Source organism: Micromys minutus (assembly GCF_963924665.1).
Source record: "Micromys minutus genome assembly, chromosome: 16".
Lineage (NCBI taxonomy): Eukaryota > Metazoa > Chordata > Mammalia > Rodentia > Muridae > Micromys > Micromys minutus.
Genome location: NC_137985.1, coordinates 52,407,324 through 52,430,611, shown reverse-complemented (window position 1 = coordinate 52,430,611; position 23,288 = coordinate 52,407,324).

Below are 23,288 nucleotides of genomic sequence, written 5' to 3'. Positions count from 1 at the left end.
TCTCTCCTTCCAGTCCTTCCCTCCAACCCCCGCCCCAACTTCTCTGTTTCTCTTTAGAAAGGGACAGGTCTCCCATCAATACCAACCTGCAAGAGTATATCAAGTTGCAGCAAGAGGAGGCACCTCCTTTCCTGTTGGGGCTACATGAGACAACACAGTAGGAGGAAAGGGAACCAAAGGCAGGTAACAGAGTCAGGCAGCTCCAGCTCCCTCTGTTAAGAAGACCCAAGTTGGGGCTGGAGAGTTGCCTCAGTGGTTAAGAGCACTGGCTGCTCTTCCAAAGGTCTGGAGTTCAAATCCCAGCAACCATATGGTGGCTCACAACCATCTGCAATAGGATCAGATGCCCTCTTCTGGTGCATCTGAAGATAGTGACAGTGTACTCATAAAATAAATAAATAAATCTTTAAAAAACAAAACCAAGAAGACCCACGTTACATCACTGAAAGATAAATACGGATGACCTAGTTCAGACTCGTGCAGGCTCCCTGGCAGGTTCACAGGCAGTTCAGTCTGTGAACCTCTCTGAGGCTCACAGGTTAGTTGATTCTCTAGGTTTTGTTGTGGTTTCCTTGACCCCTCTGGCTCCTATAACCCTCCTTCCTCTAAATGCAGGATTCCCCAAGCTCTGCCTGGATCTCTGCTCATTTTTTCATCAATTATTGGATAAAGCCTCTGTGATGACAATTAGGCTGTGGAATCTCATTAGGTGTCATTTCATTGACTCCTTTTTCTTTTACCAGTCATGTTTGGCTTCATTCTACCTCTGTAGGATATCCGGCCACAGGTTCCTGGCCCTCCAAGCAGGACCAGGGTGGGCTCCTTCTCTTGGCATGGGTCTCAAGCTGGACCAGCCGTTGGTTAGCTACTCTCTCAATTTCTGCACCACCTTTACCCCAGTACAGCTTCTAGGCAGGACAAATTGTAAATCTAAGGTTTTGTGGCTGGGCTGGTGTCCCAGTCCTCCACTAGAAGTCCTGCCTAGTTATAGGAACTGTCCAGTTCAGGCTCCCCCATTGCTAGAAGTCTTAGGGTCACCCTCATAGATTTCTAGGAATGTCCATTGAACTGGGTTTTGGTTCATCCCAGAGAAGTCTTCACCTGACTCCAGTTGTCCCTCCCACTGCTCCCTACTCCATCCTCCCCATACCCGATCCCTCCTGTTCCCATCCCCAGCCCCTTTGGCAATCAATATGGCAGTTTCTCAGAAAATTGGGAATTGACCTACCTCGAAACCTGGCTATGCCAGTCCTGGCAAAGGATGCGTCACGGTACCACGAGGATGCTTGCTCAGCTATGCTCATAGCGGCCTTATTTGCAATAGCCAGAAACTGGAAAGAACCTAGCTGACCCTCAACCAAGAATGGATAAAGAAAATGTGGTACATCTACACACACACACACACACACACACACACACACACTCACAGACACACAGTGACATCATGAGATTTACAAGCAAATGGATGGAACTAGAAAAGATCATCGTGAGTGAGGTGACCCAGACCTAGGAAGACAAACATGGTGTGTACTCACTCATAACTGGATATTAACGATAAAGAATAACCACTACAACCCATAGACCCTGGAGAAGTTAAGTAACCAGGAGGGGGCATGAGTCTCATTGTGAAGGGGAGATAGAATAGACTCTGGTGGGGAGCAGTAGGGGGCCATCTCTGGCTTGGGGGCAGAGATTCTTACTTAGGGCTCAGGCAGCAAAGCCACAGGGCTTACTACCTCAGCAGGAACTTTGTCTTTGATCCTGTCTTTTTTTTTCTCTCATAGTACTGTCCAGAAGGAAACATGCGGTACTTAAGAGGGATGTTTTGTTTGTAAACTAACAAGGCAAAAGTGACATTTTTAAAATGTGCCATCAGAAACTGAAGAGATGGCTCAGTGGTCAAGAGTACATACTGCTCTTGCAGAAGACTTGAGTTCACAGCACACAGTTGGGCAGCTTACCTGTGATTCCAGCTCTCAGGGACCCGATGCCCTCTTCTGGCCTCTGAAGGCATTGCACATACACATACTTAAACATGCTCAGACACACATATGCACATAATTTAAACATCTTGTACTGGAGAGAAAAATCAACATTTAAGAGCTCTTCTTGCTCTTGCAGAGGGGCTGAGTTCAATTCCCAGCACCCACATGGTGCCTCACAACCAACCGTAACTCCTGTTCTAGGGACTCTTATACACGTAAGTGGTGTGCTTACACAGATGTAGGTAAAACATAATATGATATGTAACTTTAATAAGATAAATAAGATAAATGTTTTACAATGAGTTTTAGGACTGGAGAGATGGTTCTGTGGCTGGGAGTGAATGTCACTCTTTCAGAACAATTCCCGGTTCACTCCTGTGAGTGATTCCAGATCAAGAGGATCCCACACCTCTGGCCTTCAAAACATCCCTCTCCCACACACACACACACAGGACATAGATACATAGTTGAAAATTGCACACACACACACAGGACATAGATACGAAGTTGAAAATTGCAAACAGTAAAGCTATCTTTCTTCCTTTTTCTTTAACATATGATACAAATGCTTTAAGAGTTGTAGGTCAGCACATGGGCCAACTGGTGGAGATCCAGAACCCAGCGGCAAGATCAGCAGTCTCCGAGCCTCTCTTTCTGACCCCAGTATCACATTCTTGCACAGGGCCTTTCAAGTTGCAGGTGCTGGAGCCGCTGGTGTCGTTGACACGTGTACCTGTGTGCTCTGTCCCGAAGGCAGTCCAGCATGGCACTTCGGTTACCCAGCCAGTGTGGTAGTCTGTATGTGACTCTTGTTCATGGTGGCAGCAATCCAGCAGATAATAGAACTTCTTTCTTAATGACAATGTTTGGGAGGGGGGTTGTTGTTTAACAGCTTTTGGACAGGGCCTCACTATATTGCCCAGGCTGGCTTGGAACTCAGCATGCTGACCAAGCTGGCCCTGAACTCACAGAGATCAACCTCCCTCTGTTGCCCAAGTGCTGAGATTAAAGGCACATGCCACCACACCTGGCTTTAATAACACTTTTTTAATCCCAAATTCTCATTTTTATAAACTGTTTAAAACAGTCAACAATCTAGGGATAAAATACTGATCTCCATTTTACCAGCCCATTAAGGATGTCAGGTTGAAATAGATGTGAATTTAAATGTTGTGTTGGTGATGAATTTGAATGTTTGCTGCTCTGTTTCTGGTGAAAAGAAATACATTTACCATCTGGAGCAAGTGATTGATCATTCCCATATGTAAACTGCACTTCCGGAATGTTAAGGAGCAGTCACTCGAAGTTGCTAATCCTTCTCTGGGAGTAGAAGAATTTTGCAAAATGATAGCTCTGCAAAAAAGCCATTAAGGAGGAGTGACAGCGGCAAACTGGCAGAGAAAAGGGCTGTGGGGGCAGTGCCAGCAGCTCCCAGGAGAGGCAAAAGGCTAGGCAGGTATTGTTAGGTAGCCCAGGGCTCCTGGCAGCTGAGAACCAGTTGGAGGAGCTGGTGCCGGCCTGGGGTCTTGCTCTGGGATAAAACTGAAGGAGAACAGTTCGGGTCATATTGGATATTTACATTATGATTCACAGCAGTAGCAAAGTTAGAGGCATGAAATAGAAATGAAAATATTTTTATGGTTGGGAGTCACCACAGGAGGAACTGCATCACGGGGTTTCAGTATCCGGAAGGTCGAGAACCACTGAGCCAGAGGGATGACTCACTTGGTAAAGGCCTACTGAGAAACCGTGAGTATCTGAGTTCAAGTCCTAGATAAAGCTGGATGTGGCAGTGAGCAGCAGAGACAGGTGGATCCTTGGGGCTCGTTGGCTGGCCAGCCTAGCCAAATTATTAAGATGAAGGTTTGGTGGAAGACCCTGTCTGTATTATGTGTTTATTTAAAATTTTTAAGTTGCTTATTCTTACATTATGTGTATCAGTGTTTGCCTGCATGTATGTCTCACGTGCACACAGAAGCCAGGAAAGGGCACCAAATCCCCAGGAACTAGAGTTATAGATGGTTGTAAACAGCCATGGGGGCGGGGGAGAATTGAACCCAGGTCCTTTGCAATATCAAGTGCTCTTAACCACTGAGCTATCTCTCTAGCCCCCAAGACCCTGTCTCTAAAAGAGACAAGAGGAGAAAGGGGGATGGAGAGAGAGAGAGACAATAGATCAACCTCTCTGACCTACACACACACACACACACACACACACACACACACACACACACGGCTATTTCTAGTGTCTAGAAACCCTGGTATCTATTGCTTTGAGACCTAGAGAGGATAGTAGCTCCCCAGGGTGACCTGAAGTTGGAATCTTGCCTATAAACAAATACATAGCAAACCACACAATTTGAATTTGGTGCCTGATACCATTTTTAACATCTGCGAGATAAATTCTCTGGAATTGAGTTGATGACAGTGGGAAATCCCAGACAAATTCCCACATTCGATCTGTATAGCAAGTCAAGATGAGGTGGAGGTAGCACCTTGCCTCCTTAGCTCCTGCAGGGGGCACCATCTCCCTGGGACTTGGCTCGGTGGCAGCACACTGGTCTAGTACGTATGATGTTTTGGGTTTAGCTCCCAGCCCTAAGGAGAGGGGAAGTATAAATGATTACAAATTCAAGTTAGAGTTAGAATTAAGGCGCTTCCACACGATCTTCCTGCTGCATGCCTTCTAGAGTCCTTCCTTATATTGTGCCTTGTCCTTGAAACACCATAACTAGAAGAGCAGGAGCCACACAGACCCACTGTCACAGAGACAGGTGGGCTCTGGGCTAACAGCACTGCCTTCATGTCTGTTTCAATCTAGACAGGAGCCCGGGAGGTTGGGGCCCCTGGGGTGAACCTCGTCTCTCAGCTTCTTCTTCCTCAGGCTTGGCTCTGGAGGAGAGGAGAAGCAACTGCATCTCCTTTCCCTCCTTTTGGTTAGCAATTCTGGATCGCCTCTGAGCTCACACCCATAACCACACTGGGTAGGGTACCTGTCTGTAGGACTTTGGGCCGGGTTTGATGCCAGAAGCCCCACACAGATCTCGGATCAGAGATAGGAGTGGCTTCTGCCGCCTCTGCTGCTGGTCCAGCTTGCCCCCGTTTCTGCCGCAGCCATGAGGTGCCGAGCCAGGCTGAACCAAGCCAGCGAGAGGCTCCGGTGCAGGGTGCTAGAAGCTTCGGGAGAGGAAATCTCTTCCCAACCGGTGGTGTTAACAGCTCTTATAACAGAGGCTCTCAGACGGCAGAATGATTCTTGCACACCTTTTACTCCTGAGCAAACCCCCATATAGATACAGTTTTTGAAATGGTTCGGAGTCTGACAACAGGTGCTTCCTATTGGCCTGAGGGCTTGGGAAGACCTTGTCTATATATTTGGGGGTGGTCCTGCCTCTGCCTAGAGCTTATGTGACCTGTGGTCAGCCTGCAGAGGTGGGACTTGGGGCATAGCCAAAGCCCCAAGGGGCTGTGCGGTGCTTATGGTGGTGTGAAGATTCCTGATTTTCTGGAGACTAGGAAGCTTCCTACCGTCTCACTTAATGTTCCCAGGGCCTCACTTATCTCGACCGAGAACCACTCTTGACCGCCCACCTGCCCCACACCTGTCTGCTCCTGTTTTCTTGGTTCCTAAGGTGTTATGAGTCATTTTCCTCTCTTCAGGGAGCCCTGTTTCTCTGTCAGATTAGGGTGTTATCCAGGGAGAGGGTCTAAGCCCCCATCAGACTGACAGTGCTGCTTCTTGTCTCCTTTCAAACCTGTCCCCCAGAGTTCACACAGTTTGTTGGTGAATGTTCAGTCACCGTCATAGATTAGAGCGAACCCCAGGGTACAAAGCCTTCTGGGAATGCAGAACCCTCTGCAAGCCTGCTGAATACAACTGACCTGCAGGCAGGAGCCAGAGTAAGGACTTACTGTCTGGGAACTCACAAACCAGTCTGGGCTAGCCTGATCCTTTTCTTGGCTCTGCCCCTCTTTTTCTCCTCTCACCCCCTCCTCCTTTTTGTTATTCATGTGGCTCAGGTTTGCTTACAACTCACTATCTAGCTAAGGATGACTTTGAATTCCTAATCCTCCTGCCTCCACATCCCAAGTGCAAGAATTCCAGAGGTGTTCAACTGAGCCCAACTCAGTCTGACCTTTCCAGTACCCACACTGGATCCACTCATAACAACCTGATTTATCCTTGGGTTCCAAAGATGAATCTATACATCCCGGTTGAGAAAGTGGAATTCCGGTGTGATGAAGGCAACCTTGCTCTTCCCCCGCCCCTTTCCCTTAGCCCCTCTTCTTCCTCAGCTCCTGAATCAGACTCCACCCTAGAGGGTGAACCATGAGCTGACTAAAATAAAAAGTCACTCTAAGTTCTCCTCATCGTCTGGCACTGGTACCCAGGGGCCTCTTTGGGAGCATCAGGAGAAGAGGCAATGAATTGGGCCCTGGGTCGTGGCAGAGGTGAGAGTAAATGAGACCTGGCCCTAAGGTCTCCCTGGCTGGCTCCTCGCTATTCCTGTCTCCCTCTGTGGCTCTTTCTCCTCGAGAGCAGTGTCTGAATAGATGGAAGAAACCATTTGCTGAAGGCTTTCTGTCTGGGTCACAGTCTGTCTGTCTGTCTGTCTGTCTGTGCAGCCAGTTCAGATCAATGTGCCCAGCCCTCCAGTGACAGCCTGGCACCTGCCTGTGCTGTAAGCAGATCTTATGGTGAATTAAATTTTTTAAAGTGACTAATTGAATTTAAATAGACTGAGAGAAAAGGCTGTCCCTCAGCTGACAGTGTGGGTTCCTCTAGACCTCCGCAGAGACCTCTGCCCCAGGCAGCCAGCCTCTGGCAGGAAGGCAGGATCAGCCTCCAGGAGAACTCTGTGGATCCTGGGGACCTTTGCCAGAAAAGTACCCAGAGAGAATTCTCAGGGACTTCCTGTATCTGCCCAGAGTGGTTTCAATGCTTCCAGCCAGATGTCTAGAAGGGTTCACAAACCCAAGTAAAAGCTACTACATTCAGGGCTGGAAGGGCCCAGCCAGTAAGAGATTGTTTCTGCAGAGAACTAGGGTTTGAATCCTAGTATGTATGTGTGGCTCACAACCATTTGTAACTCCAGCTCCAGACGATCCAATGTTCTGGCCTCCATTGACATTATACATTTATATATATATATATATACATTATACATACATTATATATATATATATAAAACAGATAAACCACTCATACACATAAAATTAAATGCATTTTAAAATAAAATTAAATTCTATTCCCAGCACCCATGGAGCAAAGAACCAAGTGGCATGAGCTTGTAACATCAGAGGAGGGAGGCAGGGACAAGAGGACCCATGAGCTCACTAGCCAGTGAACTACTACTCGGTGAACCTCCCCAAAAAGAAGGTTGACAGTGACCTGAGGAATAATACCAGAAGTTAACCCTTTGGTCGCTGTAAGCATGAGCCTACAGAGAACACATACACACATACACATACATAACACACATACATATACACATTCATACACACATACACAAATACAGACACACATACACACAGAAAGACAGAGAGGAGGAAGAGGAGGAGGAGACAAAAGACTTCAGAAACCTGGGTCAGTAAGTGATGGGGGGGCTGGGCTTGGCAAGTACGAAGTATTAAAAATTGTTTCAATAATTAAATTACTTCTAGTCAAGTCCAGTGCCTTATGCCTGGTGGTCCAGCAATGAGGAGAATGAGACAGGAGGATGGCCTCAAGTATGGGGCCAACAGTGGGCACAGTAGGCCCTCAGGCTAGAGAAGCTATACTAACTGTATAGCAGAGCAGAGACATTGACATAGACATATGGTCCCAGTACCCAGGAAGTGGGTCAGGAGGTCAGGAGGTCAAAGTTATCCTTGGATACTTAGGGAGTTTGAGGCTATCTGGGACTGCTTCAAAACAGTAAAAAATTATCATTATAAATAAATTACAACTAGACAGACAAACAAAATAGACGTGTAGGAGCAGATTTGATGGCAAGGAGCCTGCGCATTGTTGGACTTCGGTGGACGTTTACACAGGCCCTCTGTTCTTCTGTCTCATTTGTCACTCCCACAGGACTAGCCTCTCTTGGCAAGAGTTCTCTCTGTTCCCACCGTCCGTGACCTCAAGGGTCAGCTCAGCGGCACTTCCGGCTACGGCACACACCTGATAACCCACACCTACAGCTGCACCCACGGACCTCCACCCACGGACCTCCACCCTCGGACCTCCACCCACGGACCTCCACCCTTTGGTTACAAGCCGTGGGTGAACGAGTGGAGTCGTCTCGAGTCTTCTCTGATGTGATTGCTAGAACTTGTTCCCAAGTCGACGGCTCTCGCCTGCCTAGCCTCTCTTTCCCTCCCTCTCTTCTTGTCCTGGCTGTCACTCCAGTCCAAAGCAGATCTGGTTTTTCTGTAAAAATCCACAGAGGAGCCCTTGGGGACACAGAGGACTGGATGTACGCAGACGTTGATGGACAGTCTTTGGGAAAGTGCTTTCCGGAATGGGCTCTATTAGGTCAATTTAATTCTTTGATCAATTTCCTATAAACCCCAGTTAAACTATTTCCAATGCTTTCTTTTCTTCATTTCCAATTGACTGAAACTATTTTCATCAGAAACTAGTTCTTTTCCCCTTGTTTTAAAGCAGAGATTTGTCTTGTGGTTCGACGTTTGTCAATATCAAATCCCCACTGGTAACAGTTTCTGCTGTGGCGGGTTTTGTTGATTTTGTTTTGTTTTGTTGCCTGTATTTCTACCCTGTTCATCTTCTGGGTAGATGAATTTTTTTATCTCGAGTCTGTTGAGGACATTTGATTCTCTCATGAGATCTGGCAGCCACTGTCTATCTTGTGCAGCCATTTGCTTTCCCATATACTTGTTAAAAAGACTTTAAGAGTCTGAGCTTGCTGGGCAGTGGTGACACATGTCTATAATCCCAGCACTTGGGAAGCAGAGGAGGAAGGGATCTCTGAGTTCGAGGCCAGCCTGGTCTACAGAGCAAGTTCCAGGACAGCCAGGGCCACACAGAGGAACCCTGTCTCAGAGGTTAAAAAATAAAAGTCAGTAAAAATCTATAGCTTTTCCTGAGGAAGAAATGTGACTTAGATTTCTGAGATAAAGTAAGAGAACGCCCAGGAGAAGGGAGAAGACACTCTGAGCTGAGCTCTTGCTGAGTCCTTGGAGTGTCCTGAGGAGGGAGAGGCTCAGCAAACGAGAACATGGAAATGCTGTCTTCTGTTCCAGCAGATCTCGATGTTTGCATTCTTAGGTTCTGAGGAGTCCTTTTGACACTCTTGGGGCAGCTGTGGTGTGCCGGTTAGTTAACACCTTGATATCAGCTAGTGTCACCTGGAAGAAGGGAACCTCAACCGAGGAAATGCCTCCACTGGCCTGTGGGCATGTCTGCGAGGCATTTTCTTGATTAATGATTGATGTGGGAGGCCCAGCCTACTGTGAGCAGCACCGCCATCATCCCTGGGCAGTGATCCTGGGTGGGAGATGGGGGTGGGTGAGTATGAAAGACAGCCCGTGTGAGCCTGCACAGAAACTGTCCTCTGTGACGATCCGCTACTTGGGAGTGTAAACTGAAGTCAATCCTTCCTGTCCCATGTTGGTCATGGTGTCTGCGACAGAACCAGAAAGCCAACAAGGACACATGGTTGCCTGCCACGGATCAGGCTGGACCAGCAAGTTCTTGGAAAGCAGGAAGGGCAGGAGAAGCTGGTGTCTAGAGGCCTGGGAGGACCAGAGCGTGTGCGTGGTGGTCCTATATTAGGAAGCTTTTAAAAAATATATTTATTTATTATATCTAAGTACACTGTTGCTGTCTTCAGACACACCAGAAGAGGGCATCAGATCTCATTACAGATGGTCGTGAGCCACCATGTGGTTGCTGGGATTTGAACTCAGGACCTCTAGAAGAGCAGTCAGTGCTCTTAACCACTGAGCCATCTCTTCAGCCCCAGGAAGCTTTTTAAAGCAGTCCCAGACAGTAGGAAGTGCCATTCTGGGTTTACAGACGATGAAGGGAATTAGGTAAGGACCAGGTGAGTCTCCCTTGAGTCTCAGACCCTCAGAGAAGGGGAGTGCAGACACCTGTGGCACACTCTCCGCAGCTGGCAGAAACGGAAATTGTCAGGATGGCTCCCAACATTCAGTAGGGAGAGCTGGGTTATTGAGGTAGAGGGGTCCTGAGCTCGTCGTACAAGGGCTTGGGCTCATTCCTGTGCACCGTGGCCAGAACAGAGTCCAAGTGGAAGCCTAACATGGAGGAGAGGAATTCGTATGTAGAGGACAGAATCTCAACTTTCATATTTACTGCAACATTGTTTACAGTCAAGACAGGGAATCAAACTGTGTCCATCAACGGATAAAAAAGTTAACACACACTGGAAATGTAGTGCAACTGGTAGGGAGCATGCCTAGCATGCACAAAACCCTGCCTTACCCACAGCTCAGCCTAAACCAGAGTGGACGCAGGCCTATAATCCTGGGCTTTAGGACATGGGACAGAAGGCCCAGAAGTTCAAGGCCATCTTAGGCTCCCTGAAATGCCTGTCTCTAAAACAAACAAACAAACAAACAAACAATATTTTAAAGACACAATCCTTGTACACAATTTTACGTAACCATTAAAAAAACAAAACAAAACAAAACAGGATAGAACTCTGCTGTTTATCCAGTGGCAACAGTGTTGAAACTTAAGTGGTCCAGGTGGTCATTATGTCACATGAGAGATGTTAGAATACCAAAAGGTAAGCTGCCACCTGAGCTTTCTTATCTGTGGGGTCTAAGAAAGTTGCTTTTGGATGTAGATGTTGAGATTAGCATGGTGGTTTCTAGGAGCTAGGTAGTTGGGCTGACGTTGACCAAAAGATACACATTTGGGCTGGTGAGATGGCTCAGCAGAAAAAGGTACTTGTGGCCAAGACCGGGGACCTGAGTTGGACCCTTGAGACCCACACGGTATAAGGAGAAAATTGAATTCCACAAGTTATTTCACGTTGGGTGATGCATGCGTTAGTTCAACCCACAGAAGTTAACATGTATGTTTGTCATGCTTAGCCTCAGCAGTGAATTTCATAAGCCTAGAGTCACCTGGGAAGGAGGACTCTCACCTGAGGAGCTGCCCACTGTGGGCGGTTCTATTCCTAGGTCACTGGCCTTGGGCTGGTAGGAAAGACAGAGGAGCAAGCAGTAAACGACAGTTCTCCACGGCCTCTGCTTCAGTCCCTGAACTTTCGTAATTGCCCTTCCCTCGTGACCTCTATTTGTACTCACTTTCAATGACCCACAGAGTCAGAAAATACTTATTTGTGGGACCATCGAGGTAGTTCAGCTGGTAAAAGTGTGTGGCAAGCAAGTCTGACAACCTACATTCCATCCCTAGAACCCATTAAAAATGAAAGGTAGGTGCTGTGGTGATAATTTTTGGTTTCTTTAAAAATCAAGTTGTTTTCTTTGAGTGTTTTTGTTTCAATCCCAGGTGTGGGATAAGAGGCTGCATCACGGCAGGCATTTATGATTTGCTTCATGCACTAGCAGGAACTGCCATCTTTGCCAGCTGCAGATAGTTTAATTGGGGGGTGATCTGGAGAGGGTGTGGAGAGGGTGTAAACGGGAGAGCCCTGAGGGCCTGGGGTGCTGCTGCTGTTCCCAGTTGCCCTTGTTGCAGTGTAAGGAGAAACTGGAAGGAGTGAACTTGCCCTAAGGAACTCAGTGCTCCCAGTCAGCAGGAAGCAGTCAGAAGAGGGCCACACCCCTTCCCCCTCTAACCTTCTTTCTCTCCCTCCGGTTGGGAGATTGGAAGGAAGATTGGGGTAACCATTGGAACTGAGGTAGAGGTGTAAGAACCCAATAAAACAGCGAAAATCAAATATGCCAACAAGGTGCAGAGCTGAATCTATGACCCCATGATTAAGAACACTAGCTGCTCTCACAGAGGACCAATGTTTTGTGCCCACAAACAACTGTAACCCTAGATCCAGGGCATCCAATGCCCTTCTCTCACCTCCTTGGGCACCAGGCGCATGAGTGGTGTTCAGATCATACACAGCTGAAAAGCTCATACACAAAATAAAAGTGACTTTTTAAAAAGCTAGATGTGGTGGTGTGCATTTATAATCCCTGTACCCACAGTGAGGAGGGCGTGGAAACAGGAAGATGCCCGGAAGCTGTCTGACAACCTGGTCTGGGCTACTCTTCAGTGGAAACGAGAGCGCCTGCTACACACAGTGCAAGATAGCTAATTCCTAAGAGTTGTCCACGCACACCACACACACATCACACACATCACACACACCACACACACATCACATATACCATACACACATCACACACCATATATATACACATCACACACACACACCACACCACACACACCACACAACATCACATATCACACACCACACACACACATTACACACACATATACACACACAGATCACATACCACACACACACACCACACAGACACATCACACATACCACACACATCACATACCACACACACACATCACACACACCACACACACACATCACATACCACACACACACATCACACACACCACACACACACATCACATACCACACACACATATCACACACACCACACACACATCACACACACCACACACATCACATACCACACATATATACATCACAAACACACCACACACATCACACACACCATACACATATCACACACATCACACACACGTATACATACACACATACACACTACACACACACATCACACATACCACACACACCACACACACATACCACACACCACACACACACACACACACACACACACATCACATCACATCACACCATACACACACACATACATACACACACCACACGCAGCCCAGATGTTTATACATATTTAAAAACTGTTATACTCAGAATGGAACATTTAAATGCGCTTTCATCCTGGCAATTATATCAACTGTAACAAACTCTCTTTGAAAAGATAATGGAAATGGCTTTCCCTAAATTGTTAAAGCATCTTAGCCAGATGTGGTGGGCGCACCTTTGATGACAGCATTCAGGAGGCAAAGGCAGGCAGATCTGAGTTGGAAGACAGCCCGGTTTACAGCAAGTATCCAGGCCGGCCAGGGCTACACAGAGAAACTTTGTCTCAAAAAAAACAATAAATAACAAGTATCTGATGGAAATGGCAAAAATTCTAATTACCTGGAGTAAATGTCAAAACTTGAAATAAAAGTTATTTAAATCTGAGATTCCCAATTTTTTGAAACTGGTTAAAATGTAGCAAATATTTTATAAACATGAAAAAACTGCAGTTGTGACATTCAGTGCCAGTCAATTAGTCACCCCTAAGATCCTTCCCCTAATTCCTGTTCACACGTGTCTTCAGTGTGGCTGTAACATTAGCATTTATCTGCTTCTTGTTCTAACAGCCTCAGCAGAAGGGACTGCTGGGTTTGGAAATGTTTCATGGTGGAAGGAAAAGTCAAGGGCTTGGGGGGCAGGGTGGCTTCCACTCTGCGGGTCAGCTCTGAAGCTGACCTATTACATCCAAGCCTCACCCTACCAAGGGTGCGAGGGCAGGGTCCTAACTCACGGAGCTGGAGGAATGTGTCTGACACGATGTGGAGTCCTACAGCCTGGAGTGTTTGGAGACCAGAACTCAGTAGCAGAGTAGAGGTGTGAGCCGTCACGCGGGCGCCACCTACAGGGCAGTGGAGGTACAGCGGCGCTAAGTGGGAGAGCGGAGGCTGCCAAGGGAGGATGATGCTCTCCTCACCATCTAGTCTATTTTTCCCTTGTTCCTTCCTCTGGTGGAGCAGAGGGAAGTTCTTCCCAGCGTCTTACTGCAGACACCTCATTCCGTGGAAACTCAGAACAAACCAATGCCTCTCCAAGATATTTTATTTTTAAAGACAGCCCGGGCTACCCTGGAAATCACTATGGAGACCAGTTTGGCTTCACTACGGTCCTCCTGTCTCAGCCTCCCAAATGCTGGAATTAAAGGCATGTGCCACCACACCCAGCTCGAATTTCAGTTTCTTTACACTTTTTCATATCTGACATAAATATTTTCAAACGTACCCACACTAGCTTTGTAAATTACTGAAATATCTCAAGAGAGGGAAAATTACTAGCTGAGTCTTTACGACCTGATATCATTCAGTCTGCCACACAGAACTGCCATCCAGGAGCCCCTCCAGGTATTTATGCCCTCCTAGCAGCCGTCTGACCTCCTAGCCTGGCTCGCTCTAAGTTCTCCTCCTCCTCCATCTTTGCCGCCCGTCTTTTCTGATGAAGGGCTTGAGAATTCTCATTCCCTTTTCTTCTCAACCTCGTTCCACCCCTGACAGAGCTTATTCACGCTTGTGGCATCAGGAAGGGACAGCACCTAAGACTCCTTCCTCAGTGTGGCTGCGGGTGCTCACTGCCTGCATGTGGTGAGCCCCCATTTCAGACCTGGGGACCTGGCTTCCAGGGACCTGCCATTCTTCCCTGAGAAGAGCTAGGCAGTGAACATGTCAACCAACTATTGAACACATTTACTCCAGAGTCTGTGTGTGAACAGGACCCTGAAACACCCGTGGGTGTGGAAAAGCTGGAAGCCCACAGGGCTCTTCCAACACGGTTTGTGGTGGTGGCGGCAGAGCCGTATTATCTCACGGGCCTGTTGGGAGACTGGCTTCTCTGCCAGCACACATCTACCTCTGGACTTGGAAGCCAGCACCCGGTTCTCACTTCCCTCAAGGGGACTCTGGCAGGGTCTCTAAAGCGACTTTCCAGGTGAAGGCCTGCACATCTTGATGTCAGTGGGCGTCACAAATTGCCACAAGTGTAGTGAGCGAAAACAACAAGAATTCCTTCTTTCCTCATCCTGAGGCTCAGAAGTCTAGAATCAGCTTCAGGGTGCTCAACTCAGACGCTTGCAGAACTGAGTCTTTCCATAGCCCCCGAGAGACCATTTGCTGTCCTCTTCAACTCTGAAGGGTGTTCAGATCTATCTACCTAACATCTGTCTAACCCCCACTGTCGTTAGATCAATTGTCCTGATTCTAATTCGTACTTGATCACTTCTATTCTATGGCCCCACCCTGGGAAGCCAATATGACTTTCCCAACAACCTTAAACTAAGATCCTCGGGCTGAGAATGTAGCTCAGTGAACAGAATGGTGGCCTAGCCTCCACGGAGCCTTCGGTTGCATCCCCAGCACTACACAAATGGGGTTGGTGCCCCACATTTAGGAAGCTGAGGCAGGAGGATCAAGAGTTCGAGGTCAGTGGTTGGAGAGGTGGCTTAGTGGGTAAAATGTTTGCCACATAAGCACGAAGACCTGATTTTTGGGTCATCAGAACCCATGAAAATAGTTGGGCATGGTGTCACGTGACTAAAATTTGGCTGGGAGCCAGGAGGGTCCCACAGGTTCACTATTCAGCCAGTCGAGCCAATGAGTGAGCTCCAGGTTCAGTGTGAGACGCCGCCCCCCAAGATGGAAAGCAATAGAAGACGCCCAACACTGACCTCTGACCTCCACAAGTATACACGTGGGTGGGTTCTATCACTGTGTGAGCACACACACACACACACACACACACACACACACACGTGCACACCCCAGCATACGGCAACAGCAAAACGGTGGCCTGCCTTTACTAGGGTTTCTATAGCTCCAACGGAACACCATGACCAGAAGCAGCTTGAAGGTTTGTGTCGGCTTACACGTCCTGGTCACAGCCCACCAGGGAGGGGAGTCGGGGCACCTGGAGGCAGGAGGCGCTGCAGACTGGCTTGTTCCTGGTTGTTTGCTCAGATGCTTTCTTATAGAACCTCAGGTGGCACTGCACACGTCGACCTGGGTCCTCCCACATCTGTCGTGGATCAGAAAATACACCACAGGCCCATCTGGCGGAGGGGGGGCATTTTCTCAATGGCTGTTCTGTGTTCCAAAGTTACTCTAACTTGTGTCAAGTTGACATAAAACTAGCCAGCACAAGGACAAAATATCTGCTCTGAACGATCACAGCTTCAGCTCAGGGTAGGACAGAGTCCTACTTTGAACATTAGCCAAGAACCTCAGAATAGACTTGTTCCAGATTAGACTGGATACAGACAGAAACAGAAATATATAAATACACATATTTAATTCTTGAGCTCCACATATGCCCCTTACCCTATGAGAGACAATCCAGGCAGAAAATGGGGAGCATAAAGTTAAGACGTGTCTTGACTGGAGCAAACACTTTGGGCACAAGCGAGGCTCCAGCTCTCTGGCGTGGGTGTGGGCGGGAGGCGTGATGAGGCGGGTGTGGGCAGCATTAGATAAGGTCTAGAGCCCGCAGCGAATGCCGCCGCTGGCCTGGACTTCGAGCTTGGCAGACACTTGCTGTTTTCACCTGCGGTGCTCTTAGAGCTTTCCTTAGCACCGGGTTGCTCACAGACCCCACTCGGTCTGGCCTGAGATGCCCCACGGCCGGGAAGCGAGCGCTTGGGGACTTCCGGTGCCTATCTCTGATGGCTCCCGAGTCTGGTGATGACAACACAATCACACTCTGTCCCATCTTTCCTGAAGGCACAACTCTGAGATGTCCATACCCACGCTATAAGAACCACACCAGCTCCTCTTCCATGGGTGGTTATCCATTTTGGTGCTAATATAGAAGTCTCCCTGCCCAGCTAGCCTGCTGCTGAGGAAACTCAGAAAATACCAGGTCCTCTCTTCCCCTCACATTAGGGGAAGTTGCAGAAATAGCACGTTAAAACAAACAAACAAAAAACCCCTCAGTCCAGGCTGGGACTACCTGGGCTCCAAGCTCAGCACTGCCTTCTAATAGCTAAGGGGACTCTCAGCATCTTTCTGACATTGGGCAGTGTCATGTTTGCATTTTGATGCAAAAGTAAAACACCAGGACCAAAAACAACTTGGGGAGGAAACTTTGTTTCAGCTTACAATCCCCAGGTCACTGAGGGAAGTCAGGGTAGGAAGTCGTCAGCAGGAAGTGATGCAGAAGCCATGGAGAAGTGATGTCTACCGGCTCGCTCCCCCTGCAGCTCAGTTTGCTTTCTTCTGCAGCCTAGGACCACACGTCCAGGGGCGGCTCCACCCACAGTGAGATGATTCTAAATCAATCATGGGGGCGGGGGGGGGGGTCGTCCCAAAGGCTCTCCTATAGGCCAGTCTGATAGCAACATTTTTCTCAACTGAGTTTCCCCCTTCTCAGATGGTGCTAGCTTGTGTTACATTAAAAAGAAAAAGAAAATATAAAGAAAAGAGAGAATGAAAACAAGACAACACTCCCTCTGACTCTCTCATAGCCGTGGCTGTCCTGGGCTCACAGACGCCATGTGTCTCGCCTCCTGAGTGCTGGAGTGAAGTGTGCACCACCATGCCCAGCCCTACAGCCTTACTGTGAACAACAACCTGGAGAACTAACACTCAGTGAGTTGTCTGCCCGCAGGATCTCCAGGAACAGCCTCCCTTTCTATCACTGCAGAATAAACAGTGTGTGGAGTGTCGCTGCCTTCTGTGAGGGACAGTGTGAGAAGAGACTCCCCTACAGTTTCCGCTGCCTGTGGAGTCACCCTGTCACCCTGTCAGTCACCCCGCATATCTGAAGCTTTGTCCTTCAAAGGCCAGTACTGCAGAGCAGCTGGCTTGTTAGCCCCTGTGTTCACATGAACAACTGAATTCCAAGGCCTTCCCTGAACACGGGGTCAACGATACTATTGTTCCAAGCCCATGTCAAATATTTATAATACAAACAATATTACATCAATAGCAGGAATCAAAAAAAAAATCACCCATAATTCCCCAAACCTGGAAAGTAGACCGCTTGGTTTTCTTTTGATTTAATTCTTTTGATTTAGTTTTTATTTTTGGCTTCCATTCCAGCTCTTATCCACCCACCCACCCACACACACACACACACACACACACAAAATCATCTTTCCAGTGCTGGGCTTCTGTGAGGCACTGCCGCGCTGGGCACAGTGCTTTCCTGTACCCCAGCGGCTTTCCTAATCAGCTTTTACCTTCAAACCCGGATGCTGTTGCTATCCACTGGGGGAGCTGGCCACAGAGGCCACAGCAGAATCTTCTCTCATTCAAGCTGTTTTTCCACTTCTCAGGCGGTTTCCTCGGGCCTCTCAGGTGTGGGGCTGCAAGGGAAGAGGCATTGCTGCAGCTCTTCAAAGAGCTGAGTGTGGGGTTTTGCCTGGGGCTTGCAGAGAGTGGGCCCTTGAGGGAAGAAGGGGTCAGAGAAGGTCTCTAGAATCGCTGAGATGGAATTTGCCTAGGGCAGTACTGAAAGGCCTTTATCCGGGAGGAGGAACCCCGACTTCTGCTGAGAGAGGATTGGAGAGGCCACACAGACAGGTGCAGCCCTCCCACCCCCCAACAGCCTCAGTACCTGCAGGGTTTACACAATCCAAGGCAGGGAGAAGGAGACACCCAGAGGAGCTGCAAGCCATTGCCTCAGATTCAGACAGTAGGTGTGGTTGGTGAAGTTGGTGCTGGGAAAACCCACCCACCATCCTTACGTCCTGAAGCTGTCTGAGGAAACACCATGGGTTCTGTGTATAACTGCAGTGGGCTGGGCCTAACCTAGAACATCATGAGTGATGACAAGGAAGGAGACATGGTCTCTGTCCTGATGTTTCCACACTCGAGCTGAAGTCCCCACCCGCTTGTGCATTAGGGTCCCCAGAGGAGCTAACACATGCCCAGAAACCCAGAACTTGGGAAGCTGAGGCAGGAGAACAGTGAATTCAAGGTTAGCCTGGGTTTCCTAGGAAGATCTCAAGATTGTTTCGTGTGGTAACTTGCACGAGCATGTGGCCATGTGTGTGCATGTGCACATATGTGGGTACATGCACACATGTACTTGTGTGGAGGCCGGACACACAGGTACATGTCTTCCTCTCCCACTCTGTCCCCACCTCCTCAGTCCCCAGTGCTGGCCTTCTGCGTGTGCAGCACTGCACCCCATTAGTGTACTGCTAGGGATGGAACCCCGGTTTCCTGCACACCAGACAAGTGTGCTACCAACAGATCAACACTCCCACCCTCCTGCTCTCCAGACTGTAAGAGGCAGTTTTAAACAGGCAGAAGCGGTGTGGCTGGGCCGGTGTGATGCTCTTAAAGGCACACAACAGTTTGGATGTGGTTTGCGTGTATCTGGGCCTGCTAAGTCTATGTGGCAGTGTTGGGAAGTTATGGGACCTTTAAGAGGTAGAGCCTCCTGCAAGGTCACCAGGTCATTATCAGTGCCTCCCTCAAGACAGACTGATGTTGGAACCCTGGTTAGCTGCTGAGAGAGTGGTTGTTAGAAGAAACCTGCCGCCCCACGTGCAGCCACCGGGCCCAAGCACTATCGCTGATGCTGGCAGGTGCTTTCTGGCAGGAACCAGATCCAGGTGCCCCCTCAGGGGCTCTGCCAGAGTCATAACCAAATCCTCCACAGCTCCCATGGACTAGAACACCAACCATTGAGCATGCATTGAGAGGCCCATGGCTCCAGTTGCATATGCAGCAGAAAATTGCAGTGTCTGGCATCAATGGGAGGAGAGGCCTTTGGTCCAGGGAGGGTGTGTTTTCCCAGTGTAGGGGAATGCCAAGGCACTGAGGGGGAGAGGGGGATTGGGAGCTAGTGCACCTTCCTGAAGACAAGTAGAGGGGGAGGGGGGATGGGAGTGGGGTGGGCAAAGGGGATAACGTTTCAAATGTAAATACAGAGAGTATGTAATAAAAAATTAAAAAAAAAAAAAAAAAGACTAAACCTACCCTGGCATGCTCTCCCGCTTTTCCATCTTGCCGTGGGATCGTTGGCGTCATACCTGCCGCTCTGGTGTCATTTGCCACGAGGCTTCACATGATGTCAAATCAATGGAACTGCTTTCAACCTCCAAAACTGTAGCTAATTTAATCTCTTTTCTTTATAAACTACCCAGCCCCTGAGTATTTTGTGGTAATAAAGAAAAAAAATGAGCTAGTACAGGGATTTGGGGGTGAAGGACAGGGACGCTTTTAGGCTAATAAGAGAAGGCAGGGGTAAAGGATGACCAGCGTGTTTTCAAGGAGAGTTAAATCAAATATCTAAGCCTCTCCCCCAAGTCTCGTCAAAGAAACGCCCTCCTCTACAAAGCACTATCTCTCCACCCTAAGTATAGCCTGCCCCCCAACTCTTACCTTGTAAACAGGGGGCTGCCCAAGAGGGTCAAGTATGATCTTGCCTGTTGTAGAGCCAGTGCCTGGGAGTGGCAGGCTGGGGTCTGAGAGAGGTCTGGACATCACAAGGCTACTAGACTCTCCTGCACTTTTCTGTTGCTCTTGGACGCATCTCATTCTTCATGTCAGAAAGGCCTAGAGGCCTGCAGGGCACTCTAGCTGTATTTTATGTTCAGGTGTGTGTGTGTGTGTGTGTGTGTGTGTGTGTGTGTGTGTGTATGTGTGTGTGTGTGTATGTGTGTGTGTTTTACAATGTGTGTATCTATATTTACACGTACATGAGCCCGTGTGTGATGGTGGGTGCATGGGTAGGTCTGTGCATGCTAACACCCAAAATTAATGTAGGGTGTCTTCCTTGACCACCCTCTCCTTTATTTATTGACGCAGGGTCTCCCACTTGAATTAGACCTTTCCTGTTACCTAGTACAGTGCCTTAGTCAGTGTGCTATGGCTATGAACAGACACCATGACCATGGCAACTTTTATAAAGGGAAGCATTTGACCTGGGGCTGGCTTATGTTCCAGAAGTTTATTCCGTTACTGTCATGACAGGCAGACACGGTGCCAGGGAGGCAGCTGAGAGTTCTACATCTGGATCAGCAGGCAGCAGGAAGAACAGTGAGCCATTGGGCCTGACTTGAGCATCTGAAACCTCAAAGCCCACCTCTAAAGTGACATACTTCCTCAGTGAAGCCGCACCTACTCCAACAAGGCCACATGACTTAATCCTTTCAAATAATGTCTCTCCCTATAAGCCAGTGAGAGCCATTTTTATTCAAACTACCATTTCCTGTCTGGGATTAAAGGATGACTCACCCAGTATCTTATCAGGGTTTCTATTCCTGCACAAACATCATGACCAAGAAGCAAGTTGGGGAGGAAAGGGTTTATTCAGCTTACACTTCCACATTGCTGTTCATCACCAATGAAAGTCAGAACTGGAACTCAAGCAGGTCAGGAAGCAGGAGCTGATGCAGAGGACATGGAGGGATGTTACTTACTGGCTTGTTTCCCCTGGCTTGCTCAGCTTGTTCTCTTACAGAACCCAGGTCTACCAGCCCGGGGATGGCACCACCCACAATGGGCTGGGCCAGGGGATGGCTCCACCCACAATGGGCTGGGCCCTCCCCCCTTGATCACTAGTTGAGAAAATGCCTTACAGCTAAATCTCATGGAGGCATTTCCTCACCTGAGGCTCCTTTCTCTGTGATGACTCCAGCTGTGTCAAGTTGACACAAAACCAGTCGGTACACTCAGCCAGCTTTTACATGAGATCCAGTTCTCCCCGTGATGTGACTATCACTGTACCACTGAGCCTGCTAGTTCCGATGGACACTGGGCCTAGGAAACCTCCCGGTACAGAACAGGTCTGGGGTTCCCTTTAATTACCTGAAAAGACAGACTCTTGAAGTTTCTTCTTGGTGAGGCAGGGCCTGGCCAAGTGGAGGTTTCCTCTTCCCCTTCCAGAACCTTCTGCCAACCACACACACTCATCAAGGGCCAGTCTTTCATGCTCTACCTCTCTAAGGGCTGCAGTCAGGACATGATCTATGCATGGGGAAGGACTTCTAGCCATCATGCCCCAACCCCAAGGGATATACCTGAAGCTCTGTGCTCTCAAAACACAACAGGTCCTGGGCTGCAGAAAAGTGTCTGTGACATAGGGTGGGCCAGCAGAGAGAAACATTGTTTTCTCCAAGCCACTTCTCTGGGAGAAAGGGTCTTTCCAGAGAGATCCCTTACAGAAAGATATTATCAGAAGGTGGGTACTGTTCAGATAGCTGTGATCAGACTGTTGTGTGTGACAGATCATTTCACCAGGAGATGAAACACACACATACTCACCCCAGACAGGCGTGTCACATCAGACTATCCAAGTGGTCTTGGTGAACCCTAAGTTTTATTGGGGTTACTTATAGGAGTATGAGTAAGTGGTTACTTACAGGAACAACTCAAAGAACTTCATCACCAAGGCCTGTCCCAACTCACAAAGCCAGGAACCTGAAGCCCCCACTGCACAGCTTGTGGGCGGTTGAAAGGGCTGGACAGTGTCCCTTTCCAAGTGTCTCTGGTCTAAACCACCTCTAGGCAGCTCAGCTGGCCTAGGAGTTGTCTTTACAGCTCAGCTCCCTTCCTCTGAGAGTAACTCTGTTTGTATTGTTTACTCTGGTAGAAAGGTACGTGGTGAAGCTGGTCAGTTTCAGGGACTTCCTGGAGTTATCTTGAGTGGTTTTACCTTCCTGTTTAAGGAGCTTCCCACAAAGGATGTTTCAATCTTACACAGCAGACATAAAGGAGGCAGAAAAGGAGTTCACAGACAAGAGAGCCCCAGTCTCCCCAAGCAAGGTTTCCTAACTTTCTCCTCCTTTAGGATACTACTAAGAGGGAGCAGAGTCTGTTGGTGTCTTTGTCCAGGCCCAGAAGAAAAGGCTACACCACCCTGCAGTGGGAGGAAACACACTGCTCTAATCTGCGCATGCCTCTCTTTGTGTGTCCTCATCCCTACTGCTGTGACAGTGACCAAGGTGGAAGAAAGGTCTGCAGGTATCACAAAGTTCAAACCGTTCTGACCCAAAGACTTGCCCTCTCTTTCCTCAGGCAGAGAGAGGAGAGACATGGAGATACGGGGACAGCTGCGTGAAGATGGAGGCAGAGAGCAGAGAGACCAGCTGCAAACCTAGAAACATCTGGAAGACAACGCTAAGAGAGATGAGGAATATTTCTCATCTTCCCTGGCCTGTCCCTCTTTTTCATCCTCTTTTCTCTCTCCCTCTCTCCATCCTTCCCTCCCTCTCTCCCTCCCTTCCTCCTTCCCTGTTTCCTTCTGTTTCTCCCTTTCTCCCTCCCTCTCTTCCTCCCTCTCTCTCTCCTTCCCTCCCTCCCTCCCTCCCTCTTACCTTCCCTCCCTGTCTCCCTCTCTCCCATCCTCTCTCCCTCTTTCCTTCCCTTCCTCCATCCCTCCCTCCATCCCTTCCTCTATCCATCCCTCCCTCCATCCCTTCCTCTATCCATCCCTCCCTCTCTCCTTCCCTCCCTTTCTCCCTTTTTCTCTCTCCTTTTCTCCCTCTCTCCCTCCCTCCCTCTTA